General features: G+C 46.0%; 1 non-coding gene across 1 annotated transcript; it reads left to right on the top strand.

Annotated features, from left to right (window-relative positions):
* The first annotated feature begins 431 nt into the window (after positions 1–431).
* Trnai-aau (transfer RNA isoleucine (anticodon AAU)) lies at positions 432–503 on the top strand. The gene has a single exon. It is a non-coding gene; the product is annotated as a tRNA-Ile (tRNA).
* The last annotated feature ends 16127 nt before the right edge of the window (positions 504–16630 follow it).

The raw sequence follows: 16630 nt of genomic DNA on the forward strand, positions 1-16630 counted from the left end.
CGGCAGGTATTCACCGAGGTAGCCGGCCAGCTCAGTCGGTAGAGTGTCAGACTCTTAATCCCAGGGTCGTGGGTTCGAGCCAGACGCTGGGCGGGACGGAATTTTGTTCCGCTGCAGGTGTAAATTACCGTTTTTCTGATTAACGAGATTTAATGGAAATAGCAACTTTAAACATTGCCTACGTCTCTGTCAGTCGCAAGGAAACTGTATTTGAAGGTGAAGGTGATTTTGTAGACATGTGTGAAAGACATTTTCTGAAATGCAAGTGTTGTTGTTTGGAGAGCACATCGGTTACGTGTCAAATGTGTAGCCAAGCAGTAATTTGTCGAAATAGCTGCAAATATTAGCCGGTAATATGAAGTGTTGTCAGCTAAAGTCTGATGATGCAGACGACCGTAAGGACGAAGTACCCAAGTGTACCGCTAGGCCGCGCCTCTTTAGCTCAGTGGTAGAGCACTGGTCTAATAAACGAGGGGTCGTAAGTTCGATCCTCACAGGAGAAAGATGAATTTTGGAAATCAGTTGCGCGTCGTGGCCGTATAGCAAACAGTATCTGTGATGACGAACAATTAGCAACAGGCGTTTTTTTAAGAATTACTCTCAGATGCGATTAAGGCGAATGGCGCAGATAAAGCATTTGCCAAAGCGGTACAGCATAAGGTGGGACGAGGCAGTCTGAATTACATTTTATAGATGTATTTCTCACATATCTCAGAGCCTCTCGCGATATTCGTCGTCGTCGTCGTCGTCGTCGTCGTCGTCGTCGTCGCCGCCGCCGCCGCTTCTGCAGAAGTAGCAAATGGCAATCGTAGCAAATGCGGCGAGGGACGCCCTGCCTTCGATTCCGAATGCACAAAGTGTGTGGTCTTGTTTCTCAGTCTATATTTGGTCGGTCACGTCAGAGGTTGAATGTAACGAATGGGTGGGAAAGAGCAAGGGGCAGCGGCTGTGTAGAACGAAAACACAAATCCTCAGGGGTGTGAGCGTTTCGAGATGAGTCATATACATGTAAATGTTGGTCGTCAGTGACCGTGTGGCCTAATGGATAAGGCGTCGGATTTCGGATCTGAAGATTACAGGTTCGAATGCTGTCACGCTTGTGTTTTTCCAGTTCTGAAAAAGAAACATAACGTTTTAATGTAGCAATTGAGCAGTACGAAACCGTCTGAATGTTGCTGTTGACAATTTTTTGCTTGGAGATGCTCTTGAGCTTGAAACACACACAACAAGACCGGTGTTAACTAGCGAAATGGTCGGCAGAGTGCCGACACCGCGATTTTTGACTGGCACTTGCAAATAAAAACAAGGTCGTAAAGTAACTCGTTCGGCTTTTGAGTCACATAAAGTGTGTGTGTTAATTTTGACGCCACTAGCTCTGCATGTTGTCATGCAATTTCTTTACCTCTCAGAAATGATTATGCCATAAAAGTGAAGTACGTGACGAGTGTGACGTTAGGAAAACATTAGGCACCATGGAGAGATTCTGTATGGGACCACCCAACCCAAACGAGTACTGTGTGACGTGCTACCCGGCAGGTATTCACCGAGGTAGCCTGCTAGCTCAGTCGGTAGAGTGTCAGACTCTTAATCTCAGGGTCGTGGGTTCGAGCCAGACGCTGGGCGGAACGGAATTTTGTTCCGCTGCAGGTGTAAATTACCGTTTTTCTGATTAACGAGATTTAATGGAAATAGCAACTTTAAACATTGCCTACGTCTCTGTCAGTCGCAAGGAAACTGTATTTGAAGGTGAAGGTGATTTTGTAGACATGTGTGAAAGACATTTTCTGAAATGCAAGTGTTGTTGTTTGGAGAGCACATCGGTTACGTGTCAAATGTGTAGCCAAGCAGTAATTTGTCGAAATAGCTGCAAATATTAGCCGGTAATATGAAGTGTTGTCAGCTAAAGTCTGATGATGCAGACGACCGTAAGGACGAAGTACCCAAGAGTACCGCTAGGCCGCGCCTCTTTAGCTCAGTGGTAGAGCACTGGTCTAATAAACGAGGGGTCGTAAGTTCCATCCTCACAGGAGAAAGATGAATTTTGGAAATCAGTTGCGCGTCGTGGCCGTATAGCAAACAGTATCTGTGATGACGAACAATTAGCAACAGGCGTTTTTTTAAGAATTACTCTCAGATGCGATTAAGGCGAATGGCGCAGATAAAGCATTTGCCAAAGCGGTACAGCATAAGGTGGGACGAGGCAGTCTGAATTACATTTTATAGATGTATTTCTCACATATCTCAAAGCCTCTCGCGATATTCGTCGTCGTCGTCGTCGTCGTCGTCGTCGTCGTCGTCGTCGTCGTCGTCGTCGCCGCCGCCGCTTCTGCAGAAGTAGCAAATGGCAATCGTAGCAAATGCGGCGAGGGACGCCCTGCCTTCGATTCCGAATGCACAAAGTGTGTGGTCTTGTTTCTCAGTCTATATTTGGTCGGTCACGTCAGAGGTTGAATGTAACGAATGGGTGGGAAAGAGCAAGGGGCAGCGGCTGTGTAGAACGAAAACACAAATCCTCAGGGGTGTGAGCGTTTCGAGATGAGTCGTATACATGTAAATGTTGGTCGTCAGTGACCGTGTGGCCTAATGGATAAGGCGTCGGATTTCGGATCTGAAGATTACAGGTTCGAATGCTGTCACGCTTGTGTTTTTCCAGTTCTGAAAAAGAAACATAACGTTTTAATGTAGCAATTGAGCAGTACGAAACCGTCTGAATGTTGCTGTTGACAATTTTTTGCTTGGAGATGCTCTTGAGCTTGAAACACACACAACAAGACCGGTGTTAACTAGCGAAATGGTCGGCAGAGTGCCGACACCGCGAGTTTTGACTGGCACTTGCAAATAAAAACAAGGTCGTAAAGTAACTCGTTCGGCTTTTGAGTCACATAAAGTGTGTGTGTTAATTTTGACGCCACTAGCTCTGCATGTTGTCATGCAATTTCTTTACCTCTCAGAAATGATTATGACATAAAAGTGAAGTACGTGACGAGTGTGACGTTAGGAAAACATTAGGCACCATGGAGAGATTCTGTATGGGACCACCCAACCCAAACGAGTACTGTGTGACGTGCTACCCGGCATGTATTCACCGAGGTAGCCGGCTAGCTCAGTCGGTAGAGTGTCAGACTCTTAATCCCAGGGTCGTGGGTTCTAGCCAGACGCTGGGCGGAACGGAATTTTGTTCCGCTGCAGGTGTAAATTACCGTTTTTCTGATTAACGAGATTTAATGGAAATAGCAACTTTAAACATTGCCTACGTCTCTGTCAGTCGCAAGGAAACTGTATTTGAAGGTGAAGGTGATTTTGTAGACATGTGTGAAAGACATTTTCTGAAATGCAAGTGTTGTTGTTTGGAGAGCACATCGGTTACGTGTCAGATGTGTAGCCAAGCAGTAATTTGTCGAAATAGCTGCAAATATTAGCCGGTAATATGAAGTGTTGTCAGCTAAAGTCTGATGATGCAGACGACCGTAAGGACGAAGTACCCAAGAGTACCGCTAGGCCGCGCCTCTTTAGCTCAGTGGTAGAGCACTGGTCTAATAAACGAGGGGTCGTAAGTTCCATCCTCACAGGAGAAAGATGAATTTTGGAAATCAGTTGCGCGTCGTGGCCGTATAGCAAACAGTATCTGTGATGACGAACAATTAGCAACAGGCGTTTTTTTAAGAATTACTCTCAGATGCGATTAAGGCGAATGGCGCAGATAAAGCATTTGCCAAAGCGGTACAGCATAAGGTGGGACGAGGCAATCTGAATTACATTTTATAGATGTATTTCTCACATATCTCAAAGCCTCTCGCGATATTCGTCGTCGTCGTCGTCGTCGTCGTCGTCGTCGCCGCCGCCGCCGCTTCTGCAGAAGTAGCAAATGGCAATCGTAGCAAATGCGGCGAGGGACGCCCTGCCTTCGATTCCGAATGCACAAAGTGTGTGGTCTTGTTTCTCAGTCTATATTTGGTCGGTCTCGTCAGAGGTTGAATGTAACGAATGGGTGGGAAAGAGCAAGGGGCAGCGGCTGTGTAGAACGAAAACACAAATCCTCAGGGGTGTGAGCGTTTCGAGATGAGTCGTATACATGTAAATGTTGGTCGTCAGTGACCGTGTGGCCTAATGGATAAGGCGTCGGATTTCGGATCTGAAGATTACAGGTTCGAATGCTGTCACGCTTGTGTTTTTCCAGTTCTGAAAAAGAAACATAACGTTTTAATGTAGCAATTGAGCAGTACGAAACCGTCTGAATGTTGCTGTTGACCATTTTTTGCTTGGAGATGCTCTTGAGCTTGAAACACACACAACAAGACCGGTGTTAACTAGCGAAATGGTCGGCAGAGTGCCGACACAGCGAGTTTTGACTATCACTTGCACATCTAAAACAACGTCGGAAAGTAACTCGTTCGGCTTTTGAGTCACATAAAGTATGTGTGTTAATTTTGACGCCACTAGCTCTGCATGTTGTCATGCAATTTCTTTACCTCTCAGAAATGATTATGACATAAAAGTGAAGTACGTGACGAGTGTGACGTTAGGAAAACATTAGGCATCATGGAGAGATTCTGTATGGGACCACCCAACCCAAACGAGTACTGTGTGACGTGCTACCCGGCAGGTATTCACCGAGGTAGCCGGCCAGCTCAGTCGGTAGAGTGTCAGACTCTTAATCCCAGGGTCGTGGGTTCGAGCCAGACGCTGGGCGGGACGGAATTTTGTTCCGCTGCAGGTGTAAATTACCGTTTTTCTGATTAACGAGATTTAATGGAAATAGCAACTTTAAACTTTGCCTACGTCTCTGTCAGTCGCAAGGAAACTGTATTTGAAGGAGAAGGTGATTTTGTAGACATGTGTGAAAGACGTGTTCTGAAATGCAAGTGTTGTTGTTTGGAGAGCACATCGGTTACGTGTCAGATGTGTAGCCAAGCAGTAATTTGTCGAAATAGCTGCAAATATTAGCCGGTAATATGAAGTGTTGTCAGCTAAAGTCTGATGATGCAGACGACCGTAAGGACGAAGTACCCAAGAGTACCACTAGGCCGCGCGTCATTAGCTCAGTGGTAGAGCACTGGTCTAATAAACGAGGGGTCGTAAGTTCCATCCTCACAGGAGAAAGATGAATTTTGGAAATCAGTTGCGCGTCGTGGCCGTATAGCAAACAGTATCTGTGATGACGAACAATTAGCAACAGGCGTTTTTTTAAGAATTACTCTCAGATGCGATTAAGGCAAATGGCGCAGATAAAGCATTTGCCAAAGCGGTACAGCATAAGGTGGGACGAGGCAGTCTGAATTACATTTTATAGATGTATTTCTCACATATCTCAAAGCCTCTCGCGATATTCGTCGTCGTCGTCGTCGTCGTCGTCGTCGTCGTCGCCGCCGCCGCTTCTGCAGAAGTAGCAAATGGCAATCGTAGCAAATGCAGCGAGGGACGCCCTGCCTTCGATTCCGAATGCACAAAGTGTGTGGTCTTGTTTCTCAGTCTATATTTGGTCGGTCTCGTCAGAGGTTGAATGTAACGAATGGGTGGGAAAGAGCAAGGGGCAGCGGCTGTGTAGAACGAAAACACAAACCTCAGGGGTGTGAGCGTTTCGAGATGAGTCGTATACATGTAAATGTTGGTCGTCAGTGACCGTGTGGCCTAATGGATAAGGCGTCGGATTTCGGATCTGAAGATTACAGGTTTGAATGCTGTCACGCTTGTGTTTTTCCAGTTCTGAAAAAGAAACATAACGTTTTAATGTAGCAATTGAGCAGTACGAAACCGTCTGAATGTTGCTGTTGACCATTTTTTGCTTGGAGATGCTCTTGAGCTTGAAACACACACAACAAGACCGGTGTTAACTAGCGAAATGGTCGGCAGAGTGCCGACACAGCGAGTTTTGACTATCACTTGCACATCTAAAACAACGTCGGAAAGTAACTCGTTCGGCTTTTGAGTCACATAAAGTATGTGTGTTAATTTTGACGCCACTAGCTCTGCATGTTGTCATGCAATTTCTTTACCTCTCAGAAATGATTATGACATAAAAGTGAAGTACGTGACGAGTGTGACGTTAGGAAAACATTAGGCATCATGGAGAGATTCTGTATGGGACCACCCAACCCAAACGAGTACTGTGTGACGTGCTACCCGGCAGGTATTCACCGAGGTAGCCGGCCAGCTCAGTCGGTAGAGTGTCAGACTCTTAATCCCAGGGTCGTGGGTTCGAGCCAGACGCTGGGCGGGACGGAATTTTGTTCCGCTGCAGGTGTAAATTACCGTTTTTCTGATTAACGAGATTTAATGGAAATAGCAACTTTAAACTTTGCCTACGTCTCTGTCAGTCGCAAGGAAACTGTATTTGAAGGAGAAGGTGATTTTGTAGACATGTGTGAAAGACGTGTTCTGAAATGCAAGTGTTGTTGTTTGGAGAGCACATCGGTTACGTGTCAGATGTGTAGCCAAGCAGTAATTTGTCGAAATAGCTGCAAATATTAGCCGGTAATATGAAGTGTTGTCAGCTAAAGTCTGATGATGCAGACGACCGTAAGGACGAAGTACCCAAGAGTACCACTAGGCCGCGCGTCATTAGCTCAGTGGTAGAGCACTGGTCTAATAAACGAGGGGTCGTAAGTTCCATCCTCACAGGAGAAAGATGAATTTTGGAAATCAGTTGCGCGTCGTGGCCGTATAGCAAACAGTATCTGTGATGACGAACAATTAGCAACAGGCGTTTTTTTAAGAATTACTCTCAGATGCGATTAAGGCAAATGGCGCAGATAAAGCATTTGCCAAAGCGGTACAGCATAAGGTGGGACGAGGCAGTCTGAATTACATTTTATAGATGTATTTCTCACATATCTCAAAGCCTCTCGCGATATTCGTCGTCGTCGTCGTCGTCGTCGTCGTCGTCGTCGCCGCCGCCGCTTCTGCAGAAGTAGCAAATGGCAATCGTAGCAAATGCAGCGAGGGACGCCCTGCCTTCGATTCCGAATGCACAAAGTGTGTGGTCTTGTTTCTCAGTCTATATTTGGTCGGTCTCGTCAGAGGTTGAATGTAACGAATGGGTGGGAAAGAGCAAGGGGCAGCGGCTGTGTAGAACGAAAACACAAACCTCAGGGGTGTGAGCGTTTCGAGATGAGTCGTATACATGTAAATGTTGGTCGTCAGTGACCGTGTGGCCTAATGGATAAGGCGTCGGATTTCGGATCTGAAGATTACAGGTTTGAATGCTGTCACGCTTGTGTTTTTCCAGTTCTGAAAAAGAAACATAACGTTTTAATGTAGCAATTGAGCAGTACGAAACCGTCTGAATGTTGCTGTTGACCATTTTTTGCTTGGAGATGCTCTTGAGCTTGAAACACACACAACAAGACCGGTGTTAACTAGCGAAATGGTCGGCAGAGTGCCGACACAGCGAGTTTTGACTATCACTTGCACATCTAAAACAACGTCGGAAAGTAACTCGTTCGGCTTTTGAGTCACATAAAGTATGTGTGTTAATTTTGACGCCACTAGCTCTGCATGTTGTCATGCAATTTCTTTACCTCTCAGAAATGATTATGACATAAAAGTGATGTACGTGACGAGTGTGACGTTAGGAAAACATTAGGCATCATGGAGAGATTCTGTATGGGACCACCCAACCCAAACGAGTACTGTGTGACGTGCTACCCGGCAGGTATTCACCGAGGTAGCCGGCCAGCTCAGTCGGTAGAGTGTCAGACTCTTAATCCCAGGGTCGTGGGTTCGAGCCAGACGCTGGGCGGGACGGAATTTTGTTCCGCTGCAGGTGTAAATTACCGTTTTTCTGATTAACGAGATTTAATGGAAATAGCAACTTTAAACTTTGCCTACGTCTCTGTCAGTCGCAAGGAAACTGTATTTGAAGGAGAAGGTGATTTTGTAGACATGTGTGAAAGACGTGTTCTGAAATGCAAGTGTTGTTGTTTGGAGAGCACATCGGTTACGTGTCAGATGTGTAGCCAAGCAGTAATTTGTCGAAATAGCTGCAAATATTAGCCGGTAATATGAAGTGTTGTCAGCTAAAGTCTGATGATGCAGACGACCGTAAGGACGAAGTACCCAAGAGTACCACTAGGCCGCGCGTCATTAGCTCAGTGGTAGAGCACTGGTCTAATAAACGAGGGGTCGTAAGTTCCATCCTCACAGGAGAAAGATGAATTTTGGAAATCAGTTGCGCGTCGTGGCCGTATAGCAAACAGTATCTGTGATGACGAACAATTAGCAACAGGCGTTTTTTTAAGAATTACTCTCAGATGCGATTAAGGCAAATGGCGCAGATAAAGCATTTGCCAAAGCGGTACAGCATAAGGTGGGACGAGGCAGTCTGAATTACATTTTATAGATGTATTTCTCACATATCTCAAAGCCTCTCGCGATATTCGTCGTCGTCGTCGTCGTCGTCGTCGCCGCCGCCGCTTCTGCAGAAGTAGCAAATGGCAATCGTAGCAAATGCAGCGAGGGACGCCCTGCCTTCGATTCCGAATGCACAAAGTGTGTGGTCTTGTTTCTCAGTCTATATTTGGTCGGTCTCGTCAGAGGTTGAATGTAACGAATGGGTGGGAAAGAGCAAGGGGCAGCGGCTGTGTAGAACGAAAACACAAACCTCAGGGGTGTGAGCGTTTCGAGATGAGTCGTATACATGTAAATGTTGGTCGTCAGTGACCGTGTGGCCTAATGGATAAGGCGTCGGATTTCGGATCTGAAGATTACAGGTTTGAATGCTGTCACGCTTGTGTTTTTCCAGTTCTGAAAAAGAAACATAACGTTTTAATGTAGCAATTGAGCAGTACGAAACCGTCTGAATGTTGCTGTTGACCATTTTTTGCTTGGAGATGCTCTTGAGCTTGAAACACACACAACAAGACCGGTGTTAACTAGCGAAATGGTCGGCAGAGTGCCGACACAGCGAGTTTTGACTATCACTTGCACATCTAAAACAACGTCGGAAAGTAACTCGTTCGGCTTTTGAGTCACATAAAGTATGTGTGTTAATTTTGACGCCACTAGCTCTGCATGTTGTCATGCAATTTCTTTACCTCTCAGAAATGATTATGACATAAAAGTGAAGTACGTGACGAGTGTGACGTTAGGAAAACATTAGGCATCATGGAGAGATTCTGTATGGGACCACCCAACCCAAACGAGTACTGTGTGACGTGCTACCCGGCAGGTATTCACCGAGGTAGCCGGCCAGCTCAGTCGGTAGAGTGTCAGACTCTTAATCCCAGGGTCGTGGGTTCGAGCCAGACGCTGGGCGGGACGGAATTTTGTTCCGCTGCAGGTGTAAATTACCGTTTTTCTGATTAACGAGATTTAATGGAAATAGCAACTTTAAACTTTGCCTACGTCTCTGTCAGTCGCAAGGAAACTGTATTTGAAGGAGAAGGTGATTTTGTAGACATGTGTGAAAGACGTGTTCTGAAATGCAAGTGTTGTTGTTTGGAGAGCACATCGGTTACGTGTCAGATGTGTAGCCAAGCAGTAATTTGTCGAAATAGCTGCAAATATTAGCCGGTAATATGAAGTGTTGTCAGCTAAAGTCTGATGATGCAGACGACCGTAAGGACGAAGTACCCAAGAGTACCACTAGGCCGCGCGTCATTAGCTCAGTGGTAGAGCACTGGTCTAATAAACGAGGGGTCGTAAGTTCCATCCTCACAGGAGAAAGATGAATTTTGGAAATCAGTTGCGCGTCGTGGCCGTATAGCAAACAGTATCTGTGATGACGAACAATTAGCAACAGGCGTTTTTTTAAGAATTACTCTCAGATGCGATTAAGGCAAATGGCGCAGATAAAGCATTTGCCAAAGCGGTACAGCATAAGGTGGGACGAGGCAGTCTGAATTACATTTTATAGATGTATTTCTCACATATCTCAAAGCCTCTCGCGATATTCGTCGTCGTCGTCGTCGTCGTCGTCGTCGTCGTCGCCGCCGCCGCTTCTGCAGAAGTAGCAAATGGCAATCGTAGCAAATGCAGCGAGGGACGCCCTGCCTTCGATTCCGAATGCACAAAGTGTGTGGTCTTGTTTCTCAGTCTATATTTGGTCGGTCTCGTCAGAGGTTGAATGTAACGAATGGGTGGGAAAGAGCAAGGGGCAGCGGCTGTGTAGAACGAAAACACAAACCTCAGGGGTGTGAGCGTTTCGAGATGAGTCGTATACATGTAAATGTTGGTCGTCAGTGACCGTGTGGCCTAATGGATAAGGCGTCGGATTTCGGATCTGAAGATTACAGGTTTGAATGCTGTCACGCTTGTGTTTTTCCAGTTCTGAAAAAGAAACATAACGTTTTAATGTAGCAATTGAGCAGTACGAAACCGTCTGAATGTTGCTGTTGACCATTTTTTGCTTGGAGATGCTCTTGAGCTTGAAACACACACAACAAGACCGGTGTTAACTAGCGAAATGGTCGGCAGAGTGCCGACACAGCGAGTTTTGACTATCACTTGCACATCTAAAACAACGTCGGAAAGTAACTCGTTCGGCTTTTGAGTCACATAAAGTATGTGTGTTAATTTTGACGCCACTAGCTCTGCATGTTGTCATGCAATTTCTTTACCTCTCAGAAATGATTATGACATAAAAGTGATGTACGTGACGAGTGTGACGTTAGGAAAACATTAGGCATCATGGAGAGATTCTGTATGGGACCACCCAACCCAAACGAGTACTGTGTGACGTGCTACCCGGCAGGTATTCACCGAGGTAGCCGGCCAGCTCAGTCGGTAGAGTGTCAGACTCTTAATCCCAGGGTCGTGGGTTCGAGCCAGACGCTGGGCGGGACGGAATTTTGTTCCGCTGCAGGTGTAAATTACCGTTTTTCTGATTAACGAGATTTAATGGAAATAGCAACTTTAAACTTTGCCTACGTCTCTGTCAGTCGCAAGGAAACTGTATTTGAAGGAGAAGGTGATTTTGTAGACATGTGTGAAAGACGTGTTCTGAAATGCAAGTGTTGTTGTTTGGAGAGCACATCGGTTACGTGTCAGATGTGTAGCCAAGCAGTAATTTGTCGAAATAGCTGCAAATATTAGCCGGTAATATGAAGTGTTGTCAGCTAAAGTCTGATGATGCAGACGACCGTAAGGACGAAGTACCCAAGAGTACCACTAGGCCGCGCGTCATTAGCTCAGTGGTAGAGCACTGGTCTAATAAACGAGGGGTCGTAAGTTCCATCCTCACAGGAGAAAGATGAATTTTGGAAATCAGTTGCGCGTCGTGGCCGTATAGCAAACAGTATCTGTGATGACGAACAATTAGCAACAGGCGTTTTTTTAAGAATTACTCTCAGATGCGATTAAGGCAAATGGCGCAGATAAAGCATTTGCCAAAGCGGTACAGCATAAGGTGGGACGAGGCAGTCTGAATTACATTTTATAGATGTATTTCTCACATATCTCAAAGCCTCTCGCGATATTCGTCGTCGTCGTCGTCGTCGTCGTCGCCGCCGCCGCCGCCGCCGCTTCTGCAGAAGTAGCAAATGGCAATCGTAGCAAATGCGGCGAGGGACGCCCTGCCTTCGATTCCGAATGCACAAAGTGTGTGGTCTTGTTTCTCAGTCTATATTTGGTCGGTCTCGTCAGAGGTTGAATGTAACGAATGGGTGGGAAAGAGCAAGGGGCAGCGGCTGTGTAGAACGAAAACACAAATCCTCAGGGGTGTGAGCGTTTCGAGATGAGTCGTATACATGTAAATGTTGGTCGTCAGTGACCGTGTGGCCTAATGGATAATGCGTCGGATTTCGGATCTGCAGATTACAGGTTCGAATGCTGTCACGATTGTGTTTTTCCAGTTCTGAAAAAGAAACATAACGTTTTAATGTAGCAATTGAGCAGTACGAAACCGTCTGAATGTTGCTGTTGACCATTTTTTGCTTGGAGATGCTCCTGAGCTTGAAACACACACAACAAGACCGGTGTTAACTAGCGAAATGGTCGGCAGAGTGCCGACACAGCGAGTTTTGACTATCACTTGCACATCTAAAACAACGTCGGAAAGTAACTCGTTCGGCTTTTGAGTCACATAAAGTATGTGTGTTAATTTTGACGCCACTAGCTCTGCATGTTGTCATGCAATTTCTTTACCTCTCAGAAATGATTATGACATAAAAGTGAAGTACGTGACGAGTGTGACGTTAGGAAAACATTAGGCATCATGGAGAGATTCTGTATGGGACCACCCAACCCAAACGAGTACTGTGTGACGTGCTACCCGGCAGGTATTCACCGAGGTAGCCGGCCAGCTCAGTCGGTAGAGTGTCAGACTCTTAATCCCAGGGTCGTGGGTTCGAGCCAGACGCTGGGCGGAACGGAATTTTGTTCCGCTGCAGGTGTAAATTACCGTTTTTCTGATTAACGAGATTTAATGGAAATAGCAACTTTAAACTTTGCCTACGTCTCTGTCAGTCGCAAGGAAACTGTATTTGAAGGAGAAGGTGATTTTGTAGACATGTGTGAAAGACGTGTTCTGAAATGCAAGTGTTGTTGTTTGGAGAGCACATCGGTTACGTGTCAGATGTGTAGCCAAGCAGTAATTTGTCGAAATAGCTGCAAATATTAGCCGGTAATATGAAGTGTTGTCAGCTAAAGTCTGATGATGCAGACGACCGTAAGGACGAAGTACCCAAGAGTACCACTAGGCCGCGCGTCATTAGCTCAGTGGTAGAGCACTGGTCTAATAAACGAGGGGTCGTAAGTTCCATCCTCACAGGAGAAAGATGAATTTTGGAAATCAGTTGCGCGTCGTGGCCGTATAGCAAACAGTATCTGTGATGACGAACAATTAGCAACAGGCGTTTTTTTAAGAATTACTCTCAGATGCGATTAAGGCGAATGGCGCAGATAAAGCATTTGCCAAAGCGGTACAGCATAAGGTGGGACGAGGCAATCTGAATTACATTTTATAGATGTATTTCTCACATATCTCAAAGCCTCTCGCGATATTCGTCGTCGTCGTCGTCGTCGCCGCCGCCGCCGCTTCTGCAGAAGTAGCAAATGGCAATCGTAGCAAATGCGGCGAGGGACGCCCTGCCTTCGATTCCGAATGCACAAAGTGTGTGGTCTTGTTTCTCAGTCTATATTTGGTCGGTCTCGTCAGAGGTTGAATGTAACGAATGGGTGGGAAAGAGCAAGGGGCAGCGGCTGTGTAGAACGAAAACACAAATCCTCAGGGGTGTGAGCGTTTCGAGATGAGTCGTATACATGTAAATGTTGGTCGTCAGTGACCGTGTGGCCTAATGGATAAGGCGTCGGATTTCGGATCTGAAGATTACAGGTTTGAATGCTGTCACGCTTGTGTTTTTCCAGTTCTGAAAAAGAAACATAACGTTTTAATGTAGCAATTGAGCAGTACGAAACCGTCTGAATGTTGCTGTTGACCATTTTTTGCTTGGAGATGCTCTTGAGCTTGAAACACACACAACAAGACCGGTGTTAACTAGCGAAATGGTCGGCAGAGTGCCGACACAGCGAGTTTTGACTATCACTTGCACATCTAAAACAACGTCGGAAAGTAACTCGTTCGGCTTTTGAGTCACATAAAGTATGTGTGTTAATTTTGACGCCACTAGCTCTGCATGTTGTCATGCAATTTCTTTACCTCTCAGAAATGATTATGACATAAAAGTGAAGTACGTGACGAGTGTGACGTTAGGAAAACATTAGGCATCATGGAGAGATTCTGTATGGGACCACCCAACCCAAACGAGTACTGTGTGACGTGCTACCCGGCAGGTATTCACCGAGGTAGCCGGCCAGCTCAGTCGGTAGAGTGTCAGACTCTTAATCCCAGGGTCGTGGGTTCGAGCCAGACGCTGGGCTTGACGGAATTTTGTTCCGCTGCAGGTGTAAATTACCGTTTTTCTGATTAACGAGATTTAATGGAAATAGCAACTTTAAACATTGCCTACGTCTCTGTCAGTCGCAAGGAAACTGTATTTGAAGGTGAAGGTGATTTTGTAGACATGTGTGAAAGACATTTTCTGAAATGCAAGTGTTGTTGTTTGGAGAGCACATCGGTTACGTGTCAAATGTGTAGCCAAGCAGTAATTTGTCGAAATAGCTGCAAATATTAGCCGGTAATATGAAGTGTTGTCAGCTAAAGTCTGATGATGCAGACGACCGTAAGGACGAAGTACCCAAGAGTACCGCTAGGCCGCGCCTCTTTAGCTCAGTGGTAGAGCACTGGTCTAATAAACGAGGGGTCGTAAGTTCCATCCTCACAGGAGAAAGATGAATTTTGGAAATCAGTTGCGCGTCGTGGCCGTATAGCAAACAGTATCTGTGATGACGAACAATTAGCAACAGGCGTTTTTTTAAGAATTACTCTCAGATGCGATTAAGGCGAATGGCGCAGATAAAGCATTTGCCAAAGCGGTACAGCATAAGGTGGGACGAGGCAGTCTGAATTACATTTTATAGATGTATTTCTCACATATCTCAGAGCCTCTCGCGATATTCGTCGTCGTCGTCGTCGTCGTCGTCGTCGTCGTCGTCGTCGTCGTCGCCGCCGCCGCTTCTGCAGAAGTAGCAAATGGCAATCGTAGCAAATGCGGCGAGGGACGCCCTGCCTTCGATTCCGAATGCACAAAGTGTGTGGTCTTGTTTCTCAGTCTATATTTGGTCGGTCACGTCAGAGGTTGAATGTAACGAATGGGTGGGAAAGAGCAAGGGGCAGCGGCTGTGTAGAACGAAAACACAAATCCTCAGGGGTGTGAGCGTTTCGAGATGAGTCATATACATGTAAATGTTGGTCGTCAGTGACCGTGTGGCCTAATGGATAAGGCGTCGGATTTCGGATCTGAAGATTACAGGTTCGAATGCTGTCACGCTTGTGTTTTTCCAGTTCTGAAAAAGAAACATAACGTTTTAATGTAGCAATTGAGCAGTACGAAACCGTCTGAATGTTGCTGTTGACAATTTTTTGCTTGGAGATGCTCTTGAGCTTGAAACACACACAACAAGACCGGTGTTAACTAGCGAAATGGTCGGCAGAGTGCCGACACCGCGATTTTTGACTGGCACTTGCAAATAAAAACAAGGTCGTAAAGTAACTCGTTCGGCTTTTGAGTCACATAAAGTGTGTGTGTTAATTTTGACGCCACTAGCTCTGCATGTTGTCATGCAATTTCTTTACCTCTCAGAAATGATTATGCCATAAAAGTGAAGTACGTGACGAGTGTGACGTTAGGAAAACATTAGGCATCATGGAGAGATTCTGTATGGGACCACCCAACCCAAACGAGTACTGTGTGACGTGCTACCCGGCAGGTATTCACCGAGGTAGCCTGCTAGCTCAGTCGGTAGAGTGTCAGACTCTTAATCTCAGGGTCGTGGGTTCGAGCCAGACGCTGGGCGGAACGGAATTTTGTTCCGCTGCAGGTGTAAATTACCGTTTTTCTGATTAACGAGATTTAATGGAAATAGCAACTTTAAACATTGCCTACGTCTCTGTCAGTCGCAAGGAAACTGTATTTGAAGGTGAAGGTGATTTTGTAGACATGTGTGAAAGACATTTTCTGAAATGCAAGTGTTGTTGTTTGGAGAGCACATCGGTTACGTGTCAGATGTGTAGCCAAGCAGTAATTTGTCGAAATAGCTGCAAATATTAGCCGGTAATATGAAGTGTTGTCAGCTAAAGTCTGATGATGCAGACGACCGTAAGGACGAAGTACCCAAGAGTACCGCTAGGCCGCGCCTCTTTAGCTCAGTGGTAGAGCACTGGTCTAATAAACGAGGGGTCGTAAGTTCCATCCTCACAGGAGAAAGATGAATTTTGGAAATCAGTTGCGCGTCGTGGCCGTATAGCAAACAGTATCTGTGATGACGAACAATTAGCAACAGGCGTTTTTTTAAGAATTACTCTCAGATGCGATTAAGGCGAATGGCGCAGATAAAGCATTTGCCAAAGCGGTACAGCATAAGGTGGGACGAGGCAGTCTGAATTACATTTTATAGATGTATTTCTCACATATCTCAAAGCCTCTCGCGATATTCGTCGTCGTCGTCGTCGTCGTCGTCGTCGTCGTCGTCGTCGTCGTCGCCGCCGCCGCTTCTGCAGAAGTAGCAAATGGCAATCGTAGCAAATGCGGCGAGGGACGCCCTGCCTTCGATTCCGAATGCACAAAGTGTGTGGTCTTGTTTCTCAGTCTATATTTGGTCGGTCACGTCAGAGGTTGAATGTAACGAATGGGTGGGAAAGAGCAAGGGGCAGCGGCTGTGTAGAACGAAAACACAAATCCTCAGGGGTGTGAGCGTTTCGAGATGAGTCGTATACATGTAAATGTTGGTCGTCAGTGACCGTGTGGCCTAATGGATAAGGCGTCGGATTTCGGATCTGAAGATTACAGGTTCGAATGCTGTCACGCTTGTGTTTTTCCAGTTCTGAAAAAGAAACATAACGTTTTAATGTAGCAATTGAGCAGTACGAAACCGTCTGAATGTTGCTGTTGACAATTTTTTGCTTGGAGATGCTCTTGAGCTTGAAACACACACAACAAGACCGGTGTTAACTAGCGAAATGGTCGGCAGAGTGCCGACACCGCGAGTTTTGACTGGCACTTGCAAATAAAAACAAGGTCGTAAAGTAACTCGTTCGGCTTTTGAGTCACATAAAGTGTGTGTGTTAATTTTGACG

This window comes from Schistocerca gregaria, unplaced genomic scaffold (assembly GCF_023897955.1).
Source record: "Schistocerca gregaria isolate iqSchGreg1 unplaced genomic scaffold, iqSchGreg1.2 ptg000169l, whole genome shotgun sequence".
In the NCBI taxonomy this organism is placed as follows: Eukaryota; Metazoa; Arthropoda; class Insecta; order Orthoptera; family Acrididae; genus Schistocerca; species Schistocerca gregaria.